This window comes from Manacus candei, unplaced genomic scaffold (genome assembly GCF_025592945.1).
Source record: "Manacus candei isolate 608988 ecotype Guabito, Panama unplaced genomic scaffold, ASM2559294v1 h1tg000018l, whole genome shotgun sequence".
Taxonomy (NCBI): domain Eukaryota; kingdom Metazoa; phylum Chordata; class Aves; order Passeriformes; family Pipridae; genus Manacus; species Manacus candei.
In genome coordinates this window covers 12,560,681-12,573,508 of record NW_026138066.1, presented here as the reverse complement: position 1 = coordinate 12,573,508, position 12,828 = coordinate 12,560,681, and the positions used below count along the sequence as shown (strand labels likewise).

At 44.3% G+C, this 12,828-nt stretch overlaps 1 protein-coding gene across 1 annotated transcript in view; it reads right to left on the bottom strand.

Annotated features, from left to right (window-relative positions):
- The window catches only part of KIAA1549 (KIAA1549 ortholog), a 164,894-nt gene extending 155,055 nt beyond the window's left edge, over positions 1–9,839 (bottom strand). Inside the window, exon 1 of the mRNA XM_051784672.1 lies at positions 9,722–9,839. The gene's annotated coding sequence lies outside the window, so the exon portion shown is untranslated. The remainder of the gene's footprint in view (positions 1–9,721) is intronic.
- Positions 9,840–12,828: the final 2,989 nt, after the last annotated feature.

Here is a 12,828-nt window from a genome sequence, read left to right as displayed (position 1 = left end):
CTGCACATATAGGGCAAAGTGTGGATTTATGAATACACAGGGGAAGGGGAGGGGAAGGGGAAGAAAAGAGGAAGGCCATACAGAGAATCACATCCTTTTTTCCTTACATATATAACACAGCTAACACAGTTTTGGAAGGCAAGCAATGGATGATGTTAACACTACATTAATGCCTACTTGGTGTTCAAATCTGAGCATTCAGATATCATAACGCTGGCTAAGGGATCATACATATCTGGTTTAGTATTTGCTTTTCCCTTTTTGGGACCTTTACAGTTTGTATCTTCAAGTTTTACTGCACAGTCTAAGAAAAAAAATTGGGCTTTTTTTTCTTTTTATGTGAAGTCCAAGCTTTTATTAAATCACATGACTCCAGGATCTAGGACTTCAAGAAAAATACCAAAGAAGCTGAGACTTATAAGAGTCTATGTCCCATGGTCCCCAAATCAAGTTAAAGAATTAACCCAGCCAAGTGACCTGTCTTTCTGGAAGGAAAATGTACATCTTGAAAAATGTGGATAACATCATACTGTGGAGTATACTTCCTTGAAGCTTTGGAAGGTTTGACGTCTGCTCTACTACATCCCTTTCTTCCTGTTCCTCTGAAATACCTATCCTGCATTTCCTCATTTGTATTCAATTTACTGTATCCTTGATTGATTACAGACCTCTCCTTTTGGGGAGGAGGAAACCATTCTTACATCCACTTTGGAGAGAACTTGCATTCCCTGACTCAACCAAGACATATGTAATAGATCCTTTCTAACTGAAGTTACATGCATATATTTCTTTGAAACTCAGTCTCTAAGCTCCATTCCTTTGCTTTGAATGCAAAGAAATAATATTAATTTCCTTATGAGGTAGGACAGACATCAGCCTCTGGCTTTGCCTCTCTCCTTTGTCTATAGAGGAAGGCTTTGATAACTAGGGCTTTTCTTGTGGATCAATAATGTTACATGAAATCAACCTCAACCTTGATGTCACATTTTGGATACCATAAATCAAAATAGTAAAATTAAATTCTTTTTTTCATTTTTACTGCCTTAAATATCTTCCATCTTTTTTTGTCCTATAGAAACAGCTGCCTCTCTGGGCAGTGAAATTTCTGTTCCTTATAAAAGCTACACATTTATCTGACATCATTATTCAGGTCTCCAAATGACCTTCATCAAAGAAGAGGAACTGGAGACATGATATTTTGGTTATTAAAGGGTGAAAAATAAGCAGAGGAGGGGAGGAAAAAAAAAACAAGTAAGATTTTAAAAAGTAGAATAAGAAAGAAAAACCACTGCTTTTACCATTGCATTTCACCTTTTACACACTTATTAAAGAGTCACACACCCAGATAAACACACCTAGATACCCCATTACTAGTTATCTTTAAGGAAGACTTCAGATAGTAAGGCAGGATTCTCCCATCCTATTTTGGCTGGCATGCTCTATATTAGCCCTTTCTCACTGAGCCTGCAAACATGGCCATTGTGGCACTTTCCTTATACAATATTTTATTTGTGAAATTACTGTTAGCCCAGAAGAATGTCTTGGGGAAAGTAAATTTCATTTTGTGCTCTATGCCAGCCACCTCCATCGCAAATGCCAAAGAATAAAAAAAAAAAAATAGATCAGCTCTCTAAGGATCCTTTAATTTTCTTCATCTGCTTTGTTAGAACTGCCACAGTTGCGTGCTCCTCGCAGAGCATCAGACAGACACGTGTAACATCTCCACTCCCTTGCACAGAGAATCACTCACAAAGCTGGTTTCCTATCATTAAGCCACTCTAAGAAGTAACTGAATGTGATGCAGGCCTCAGCAATTATTTAACATCATGAACAGACAGAAACAAGTGGACTGGCTGCCTTGATGCTGCAGCACTCCATCCTCACATGACTGTCTGGAAATTCTGCTGCCCTGAGTCTCTGGTTTCTAGTGAATGTGTAGTAATGCCCCAGCCTCTTGCTCGGGGATGCCTTTCACAGGCATGGAACTGTATAATACCCTTTCCAGCATTTATCTGTTACATGCACTGCTGGCACAGAAGTTTGCATTGGAACTGGCAAGGTTATTAATTACTATTCTGATTTAACCCTGTCTTTTGCACCTTTGCAACACCCATTTATATATATAGACACACACATATATACATATATATATGTGCATATATACACACACATGCATTAATATATATACACATGCATACATACATCTATAAATATACAAGCATTTGATGCTCTATTTTTGGAGCAGAAATCAATACTAGCTGCCCACTGCCAAGTGGCTCCTCAGAATGCGTGGCCATGAAATTCTGCATTAATAAACACCTGTACATGGGACACAGAGAAGGAAAAGGAAAAATGTTCAAATGAAGGCATCTTTCCATTTCCCGCTTGCAAAGCACTGTATAAACAGAAAATTGGAAGAGATCAAAATCCACATTCTTAGAGCTTCTTGTGTATCACATATTGTATTTCATTATACATTTTTCAAAAGGCTCCACCTACTCTTTGAGACTAGAAATCTTTTAATAGCATGAAGTTAGTCAATCTTTCTTTCATTAATATTCATATATATGCCCTAGTTCTTACATTTAAATCCACTAATGAAGATTCACTGCTGCTGCAGTCGAATGCTGTGCAGGACTGGGACCCTTTTGTGCTGGCAGCCCCTGTGGAGCGCTGAACTATGCAGTGGGCAAAAAGCACTAAACATCATTAAACAGCAGCCACTTCACCTGCTTTCTGCTCCCTTAGCCCTTCTGCTAATTCCTTGGACATCTTCAGCGCAGTCTCAGTCAATGGGGGTTATGTTTCCATTGCAGTGATGTGAGAGATAGGCACAAACTTGGGATGTCCCTGTCCTCTGTGTTGCAAAAGACATTTTTAATAACCTTTGCCAGGTTATTCAATCTTTTCATCTTTTGCATTGTAAAATGTTCCCCGTTTTATGAAAAGGAGACAATAGTGCTTCTCTTCTTCCCAAGGATTTCTTACAACCATACAGCTTCTGGTTTCCATTTAGCACTAACTCTATCCCTTTATGCAGCACCACACTGTGATGTGTAAACTTAGCCTGGAACAGAGTCTGAAGGCAGAAGAGACCATTACGATCATCTAGGATTTTTCTCAGGGATTCTTGCATGAGGCTCCACGGTTTCAGTTGCCAAGGAAACAATTATCAATCTTTTCCATCCCTCACCATCCTTATCCCTCCTTTTCATTTTGCTTTTTCTTGCTATAACAAAAAGACCTTGTCAAATGTCCTAGTCCCTAGCTCTTGCGTGCTCACTTCCACCCCAAAGAAAGAATAGGAAAGGGTGGCAAGGATCCTTGGCTGGGAGTTCAATCTGAAGCTTACCTCTTATCCTTAGATTTTGTGCTGCAGGTGGACAGCCCTTTGAAAATGATCCTTTCAGCTGCAGATAGTTTATGAAATGCTCTATTGTTTGACTAACACAAGACATTATATTTTAGATTAACCAGCAGTGTACCACTTAATACATTTTTGATATTTTTCCTTTTACCACAGCTTTAGCTCCACTACAGCCTCATGCAGAATTGCTTTGGGAAAAAAAAAAAAGCACACTTTATTACAACATGCAGCTGAAGGGCAAAAGCAATAATGAGGGAAAGAAAGGAAGATGCAAAGAGATGGGAAACCATGTAGGAGGAAGATAGAAGGCAAAAACTCTGCAACAACTAGAGAATAAATTAGATGTAGTCAGAGCCAGAGATAAAATTTTGGAGTCTCAGGAGGCTAAACTTGGGTACCTTCAGGCAAGTTACAGAATATCTGCATGGTCCCCTAAGGTCTAATCAGTCCTACCTGTAGAGTTCATAGCTTCTGACAGTTGCACTGATTTTATGCCATTAAATACAGCTATAGGATAGAAGGGTGTCTCACCAATGTAATTTGAAAGGTACTCCCCTCAAATTCAGTGGAATTACATCAGTGTAATCAGTTCCTCAGTGTGCACAGGAGGAAGGATGAAAGCAGCAACTGCAGGAAGGGATAGAAAAACCACATACTCACAAAAAGCTTATGGGCAAGAGGGCTGCCATTTGGCCTGTTTTGATGATTCACCACTTAGGGCAATTGTCATGCTTTTATAAGTAGCCTAACAACAGCTCACATAAAGGAAAACAAACTTACAATGCAAATCTTTGGAACATCAGATAACCAAGAAAAAGTCAGATATGTAGAAACTGAAACATTCCTCAGAGTACACTTCTAGGGAGAGAGAAACAAGGTAGACCACATTAATAACACAACTGTTGCTTACGGTCAGGGAGTGATGCTTCAGCCCTTCCTCTTCTGGACACTCATTTTTGGAGCTTGCTGAGGGGTTTTTTATTCTCTGTGTGTATGGAGACATAACAGGATGGTTCTGAGGATGGCCAAACCATGTGTGTGTACACAGAAGGTGTTATGTCAAACACACATCACTGTGGAAATGCTCAGCATATGTCCAATGGATCTGGCACCAGAGCCATTGTGCCTCTGCTGGGACCTCCATGGACCAACCCCTCAGGACAGGGCTCACCTAAGCCTGGGAAATCCAGATGTTTTGGCCATTTGGGTCCATTTGTGTAAGGCATTGCACCTAAATGTAGCCCAGAAAGATGCACCATACCAAAATCCCTGAATTTTTTTCCTGCAGAAATCACTTGCCAATGGTTTAGGGTGCTTGTAACAGAAGTAGTAAGAAAAAAAATCTGTGTGTGAAAAACGATGAAGAAGACAAGTTATTTTTATGAATGTCAACAATATCTCAGTTTTCCTGTTGGCTATTTTCCTGTCAGGCTGTACAGAATAATGTCAGAGAGGAGCAAATAGGAAAACAACAGTGACAATACAGCAATACCATTTCAAATATCACAGAGCTATTACAGTAGTGTATTGGGGAATACACCTTCAGGCAGGCGAGTGTTAAATTCTCCCAAGTCCAGGGAGAATAAAGAAGACATTGAACTGCTGAAAACCACAGCTAGACAAAGAGGAATGGATGAACAGCAGTGTTGAGATGAGTCAGAAAAAGCCAGTCTTTAAGAGAGAGTTGGGTTTGGCACTTGACCTCAAACAGGTGTGTTTATGCTCTGTGGAAACTATTGAAACAAATGTGTTTTCTAGTAAGACTTATGTACAAATGCTCTCTCTTTGTTTCATCTCATGTTTCGTCTGATTTTTTTTGGCAGGAGAAACATCTTTTCTGTAAAGAAAAGATATTCTTGAGCCCCCTGGATCAGCTGCTGGCCTGAAATGCATTGGGTCAGTGCAGTACACAGCAGGGACTGCTGGCTTCTCCATTCACATGTTGACTGCTGGATTCAACTACCCCAGAGAAGACTTATGTGGAGGAAAAAAAAATCCCTGGCTGGCAGTGACATGAGATGACTTAGTGTGCCAGCTGCCTCCCAAGCCTCTGCTTCCTCCCCTCGGCAGTGGTACACAGTTTTCTCATACTAGAAAAGCAATTCCCTAACAACAAAACAAAACAAACAAACAACCAAGAAAAAACTCCCAACAAACAGGTAAACCTGAGAAGGGTACTGTCACTTGACCTCACTGCTTCTCCCACTGGGCTGTGCTGCATAGTTCCCAGGTAACCGCTCTCCTGCTGCTACCTGCTCCTGCCAGGCTGATGGCAGGGAAGAGGGTATCAGTTTGCAAAAAGAGTGATCCTACTCCACGGAGAAACAGCACAATCTTCCCTTATGGCAGACCTGAGCATATTAATCAAGCAAATGGCATGAGGAGGCAGAACCTGAAAGCTCTCTCTTCTGCTGTGCACATGGGCTTTGAACTACTCAACTGCTGTTCACACTATAAGACAGTGGGACTGCACTCCACTTGGCAGTGGGATGCATGCAGCAGTGTCTTCTCCACAGCCCTGGCTAGAGATGTACTGGGGAGGAAAAGGCTCTCTGTTGCTTAGGAAGCTTAGGAGGGGGTCAGAGAGGGTCCTGATCATGGAGATCTTGTGTCCTGGAGCTTGCCTTTGGTCTAAGACAGACCCTTTATGCACTCAGGATCAAATATAGCCCATTTCACTAAATCTCTTCTAAGATCTTGAATGTTTCAGACTCATCACCACCACCCACCATGCCAAAACTTCCCCATCTACTCCCACTCACATCTTCCAGCTTTCCAAGACTAAGTAGCCCTTTGCTGTCAGACCATGCCTGATCACTCTGCGTGACTGATTGCATCACTGTCTTCTGTCCTGCTATCCATTGCCAACCCCTGCTGTTAGCAACAGTGATTTCATGTTCATTTAGATTATAGATTAAATTGTTACATCAGTGGATTAGACAGCTTCCAGCATTGCCCTAATCTGCATGAGCCTCTCCCGGACTTCTCGCTGGCTCTTTGAGATTTGTCATTTGGTCTCCTCTTGGTGCTGTTCACACAAGCTGTATTGATATTGCACAGTGTTCATTTTTAGACTCAAAATGCAGGGTGCTACTGACTCATATGCCCAACACAGTTTCTCATACATTATTACTATGCAGTTATCTTTGTCAACCAAATATATAGTTTCATCAAAGCACAAAAATCAGCTTTGTTTGGCAAGTTTGCTTATAGTTACCATAAAACTGTTTCAGTGGCATTAATTATATTCTTTCACTTAGTTCTTCCTTGACTGAATTCCATACCAACTTCCCTTTATTTTCCCAGGAACTGAGCTAAACCTAGTCAGCCTCCGATTACTGGAGTCATTCCCTGGGGCAAAATTAATACTAGTCCTTTTGCCCTGTTCTTTGCCTTTAATGTGCCCTGACCCCATCTTGCTCTGAGTGTCCCTGCCCTGCCTTTCTTCACAGAGTAGCATGTCCTCTTTTTCTCCTGGAGAGGCTTAGGGGAAGGGATTGAGGCTTCTTCCTCTACCTTGCAGAGCACTGGAGAGCTATTGCCTGGATGAAACTCTGGGTTCTGGGAGGGCAGAGAGTAAAAGAGAGGGCTGTGGGGATCTGCATGCCCACAGTACCACCTCAGTACCCCACAACATGTTGGTCTGTCCCAGAGACAGCCCCTGGTCACAAGAGGGACCAAACTGCCCAAGAGAAGAGGGACGAGTGAGTAACAGCAGAGCTGGAAAGTTCTCCTGCTCCTGCTTACACTGCTCTTAACCTTTGTCCAAAAGTTTTAACAGTACTGCCATGACTGATGATACCATAATATCATCCTTCCGGTTGTTATCAGCAGCGAGGTTCAAATGATATCATTCCTCCTTACCTGCAGGCATATTCCAAAGTCTGCTGGAGTCCTTTTATTAGCATAAATTAGCATGAGATCAGAGTTTATGATTGCATTTCCCTGGAGGTGTAAAAGCTGCTTCCACTCATTCTCTTCCTTTTTTGGGATACTTAGCATGATCAGAGGGTCTCCTCTGCAGGAGAGCAGTAGCAGTTGCATTTGCATCTCCAGAGGGTTTCCTCCCACTCACCAGGCCCCTTTCACACAGCATGCAGTTGCAGAGCCACTGGTGTGGCTCCTGTCCACCAAGCCAGATTCTGTAATTGCAGGATTCACCAGAGAATTAAAATAGATTTTTCCCACAAGTCCTTAAAGAAATCAGTGCTTACTCAGTAGGAAACAGACTCAAGATCATATAGCTGTCCTGCAGGGGTTACCTGTCATATAAGCCTGTGTAAAGAGGATATGCCAGGCCGCAGAGAGTGCAGGAGAAACACACACTGAGCAGTACAGAGGGTTGATGCAGCAGAGTCGGTTTCAGATGATGATTAGTGTATTCAGCAATGTACTTCAAGTGCCATTTGCTGGGAAAACCGATTAATAAATGGAGACAAAGGCCATAATAAACTAAAGAGCAACTGCTTCACAGTTCAGAGAGTAAATACAGTGCCCTGGGCAAGGAAGCAAGATGGCTCAGTAACAGAGAGCTTGGCACAGACCAGTTCAAACCATTGATAACTCTGTTTATTACAAAGAAAAAAATCAGGATGATGGGAGAAAATAAAGAAGAAGAAAAGTGAGAGAGAAGGCAGCCAGAGAAAGCTGAGCTTTAGAATAAGTGTGTGCATTACCCTCTGACCCTGTCTGCCTATAGTTTGAGAGCAAGGAGGCACATACCTTACTAAAAATCTCTTGAAGAACCCAGATCCTTTCTCTGTAACCTTCACTTGTAGTGAAGTAAGGTCATACATGGTTCTGAAAAATTTTCTAAAAATTTTCATTAAACATCAGAAGTAAAAAAACATTATGAAAGGAACACAAGCATTGTTTCCAGTGTAAACTGCAGGTGGTTTACTTCTCAGAAAGTGCTTATCAGTTACGCTTTTGCTGCAAAGCAGATCACTGGCTTCTCAAGTGTTCGCACATAGCTCAAAACTTGAAGCATTTCTTGGTGAAAGGCCTGTCTTCTTTGAAAATTCTGAAAGTGGTAATGAGGAAAAAAAAACAAAACAGACATCTTTCTCCACTCAGTTTTTTTTTTTCTCATGGAGATGAAATCAGGATGCTGTCTTTGCAGCTGAGGTGAAATATACTGGAGAAGGGAGGTAGGAAAAAAAATACCAAGCAATCCAAATAGTTCCTCACCTTCCTCAGGAGTCATATTCTTCATCTTCATTACTGTAGCCAGGAGCCTTTTGAGAGCAATGGATTTAAGAAGCCGGGGACTTCCATTTCTAGTGAAAGGAAGTGCAACTGAAATGGATGAATGGGACCCCATGACCTTTTGTCATCCAGATAGTTCCATCATTTTGCTGGGAATCTCACAATCAGTGGTTCCAGCATTAGATGTATCAGAGCTGTTATTATTTGATATCCAACTGAGGTATTATAATATCCTCTGCGAGGGCACAGCGCTGTTCCCTGTGATCAAAAGCAAGCCTTATGATCAAAGGTATGCGTTTGAGGATCTTTGGCTCCTTCTAGAGAAAAGCACCAGTGATATCCTTACTTGAGTGCTGAACGAATATTCTACTCACTCTTGCTTTACCTTTAGTGCCAACTAGTTTTTGCCTGGAATCTGTGAGTGCTTTTTTTTTTGTAATTGCCTGTATGTTCTCTGAATTCTTCTGGTACCTCTGTCTCAAGGCACCTGAATTATAGTGTCTCTCACAACGTTTCCCAGCTCTATCGGGTTCAGCGGGGATGGAGTCGATTTTCTTCACAGCAGCCCATATAGCCCAATGTTTTGGATTTGTGTCCAAAACAGTGCTGATAATACAGAAGTGTTTTAGCTATTGCTGGGCAGTGCTTGCACGGGGTCAAGGCCTTCCCTGTTTCTCCCTCAGCACCCTGAGCACGTAGGCTGGAGGTGGACAAGGGGCTAGGGTGGGACAGCTGACCCAGGCTGTCCAAAAGGATGTTCCATACTACATAACGTCACTTTCGGCAATAAAAACTGTGGGGAAGGGGGAAATTCCAAAGGTAGTTGCTCAGGGACTGGCTGAGGTTCGCTCTGCTGGTAGGAGGTGGTGAGTAACCTTACGTCACTCGTAGGTTTTCTTCTTTGCTGTCTTAACTTCAACCCAGCTTTCTTTCACCCCTGTGTTTGAGTATTTATTTATTTCGACCGCGCTCAGCACTGAAAGCTGCCACCTAGCACCCACCCGCTTTGTTTCGTACGGACGTACAGCAGCTTGTAACAGCACGCTGGCCAAGACTAGCTTTCCAGTGCCACCCGATTGCAGCTAAATAGCAGGAATAAGACAGGATTTTCAAATCCCTTCCCCTCCTGGTACCGACAGCGCGCACCTTTCCCTCACGCCTGCAGCGCAGACGGGCCGAGCGGAGCGGCGGCGGCCGCGGGTGCCCTCTGGCGGCAGGCGGGGCCCTCCGCCTTCCTCGGCGGGGCCCTCCGCCTTCCTCGGCGGGGCCCTCCGCCTTCCTCGGCGGGGCCCTCCGCCTTCCTCCGCGGGGCCCTCCGCCTTCCTCGGCGGGGCCCTCCGCCTTCCTCCTCGGGGCCCTCCGCCTTCCTCCTGGGGACCCTCCGCCTTCCTCCTGGGGACCCTCCGCCTTCCTCCTGGGGACCCTCCGCCTTCCTCCTGGGGACCCTCCGCCTTCCTCCGCGGTGCCCGGCGTCGGCCGGCAGGTTCCTCTGTTAACAGCGCTTCGTTCCTGCACCCCCATGGAACTGCCTTGTGCACGCTCCACTTTGGAGACCGCTGCTCCATAGGCTGAACGGAAAAAAATCTGATGGCGAGAGGACCTGATTGTTTTTTTTTTTTTTTTTTTGTGCACACCCTGAGGACAACCCCAGTCTTCTGTGCTTTGGTTAGAGCTGCAGAAACTCACAGTTTCTGAAATTCACATCGATTTCCTGCTCCACTTCGACCCCTTGCCTGCTTCCCCCTCAGCCGTGTTTCATTTCCCCTCGTATCTGGTCTCAAAGCATTTCATCGCCCTTATTCACCTTTCCCAGTAATACTAGACCTGCCAGAATCACAGAATCAATCAGGTTTTGAAAGACCTCTGAGATCATCAAGTCCAACCTATGACGGAACGCCATCATATCAACCAGACCATGGCTCCCACTGCACATCCAGGCTTTCCTTAAACACCTCCAGGGATGGTGACCCCGCCACCTCCTTGGGCAGTCCATTCCAATGTCTAATCAGCCTTCTGTGAAGAAATTCCTCCTAATGTCCAACCTAAACCTCCTCTGGTGCAGCTCAAGTCTATGTCCTCTTGTCCTGTCGCTGGTTGCCTGGGAGAAGAGACTGACACACACCTGGCTACAGCCTCCTTTCAGGTTGTTGTAGAGATTGATAGTCACCCCTGAGGCTCCAGGCTCAACCCCAGCTCCCTCAGCTGCTCCTTATAATCTTGTCATGGGAGACAGCTGTGTCCAGGCCTTGTCTCCCTGCAAACATCATTCCTGGTATTATTTTAAAGCCTTAAAAAACCCAAGCCAAGCATGATGGGATTTGCTTTTCCCGTCATTCTCCACTACCCACCTAAGCTCCTTGCAGGCCACAGCCCCCTCCCTGTGCCTCTGGGGTCAACACCACATTAAGGGAAAATAAAGGGGGTGAGAGGAGAAGCGAGGAAACAGGATCATGCAGGACAGCAGTCATTTAAAAAAAAGAGGGTGGGGTATTTTGAACCCAGGAAAGAAGGGATAAGGAGACAGATGTGACCAGCACGCTGATACAGGGGAGAGCAGAGCTCTGACATCTGCTTCTCCACTTCATAAAGAACAGGGTACAGGACAGACAACCTGACACATGCAGGTGAAGTATGGTTGAACGTCTATTGATGCCTCCTGTGGTCCTCTTCCAGGCCTGCCTTTGTTATTCTTATGCCTCCTATTCTGTAAATTCCTGAGGAGGCCTGTTGCTGTCTGGAGAGAGAGAGAGAGATATTAAGGATATTCGGGTATGGAAGAAACACCCTTAAGAAAAAACAAGTGAGCTTTTCTTGAGCAGCCCAGCAGCACCACGATGGAACTGTTACCCAAACCCTGGTCCATGGAGGTGGAATTCAGTAGCAGCCTCGCTCTTTGTGGGTGCATGAACTCTTTTCTGCAGTTTTCAGACTGTCCCTGAGTATCTAGAGAGGATGGGAATTTTTGACACAGGGTCCAGTCACAGTATTGTGCATTACAGTAAGTTCTTCTTTTTAACCATACTTCTCCCCTTATTCTCCCCCCCATGACATTACTACAAGTTTTAATTTATTTTTTAACAAGCTTGAAATAAAAAAAGGGGAAAAAAGCGACTTTTTTGTATTTAATGAGTTCACACACCAGAGGCAATATACTGTGCAAGTACAAATGGGAAGTGTTCCAGATGCCTCCTATGCCCCAAAACCACATGTCTGGATATGTCCAGAAAAGCCTGTACACAAATGCAGCCTGAAGTTAAGTGTACTTAAGCTACCTGGTGTGCCTTTCCCATTGGAACTTCTTACAGTGTTAACATAGGGGTGACAAGTCTCCCCATGGGGGATGGAGTGCTGCTCCCTGGCTTGTGCTGGGTTCCCAGGGTTGACAGTGCTGCCTGGAGAAGCCTGCTCCTGTCTCAGCCTGCTGCTTTGACACGTGGTTTCTAGTGTGGCTCTGGATCTGTGCATCGAGCTCCTCCTGCGGCTGCTTCCCTGTGAGCAAAAGCTCCACACAACAGAAACTTTGACATACAGTGCTGTGTGTGGGTCTTTAAATAATAGCCTTTATTGCTCATTATTTGCACAGCCACCTCACAGGAGAAAACATAAAGACAAAGCACATTGCAGGAAATGCTGATGCAGGCACAATTGCTCTGGCCTGACCAGCATAGTAAGAAGAAAAGACATGAGAATTTACAAGATGCAGATCCAAAACACTCTTGCATCGGTGACTAAGGGGCAACAGCCTGTGTTTCACAGAGCAGGACCATTTCCCTCCCTCTCTCAGACACCCATTTCCAGTTTGATTTGACGTGAATAGCACCTAGGAGGGTAGAGCTGCATTGGAAGTCAGACAAGCTCTCCTCATATGCATAAATACAAATTCAGGTGCCAAACTTTGGACTCAAAAGAATTAAAACGTAGTCACTACACTGGAAAGTACAAGCAGCACATGCCAGAAACAGCAGCACCACTGTGCATTAGGCCGTGTTGGTGTGTCCCCCATGTTCCCAATTTTAAATAAGAGCCACACCTACCTGGAATAAACCAGTCTGACTCTCAAAGCATCAGCAGAAATTCCTTGTGGCCCAGAAAGAGCTGGACTAGCTCAAGTTTGTTGGTGATAATTTGTACCAGCTGCTGAGGACTGTGCTCTACAGGTGCTGACATTTACTGCAGCTCTAGTGAGTTTGAGAAGACCCTTCTCAGTCTCTTTTATATGGTGGCTGAATCCCTCGCTGTTTCCTTTCACAAGA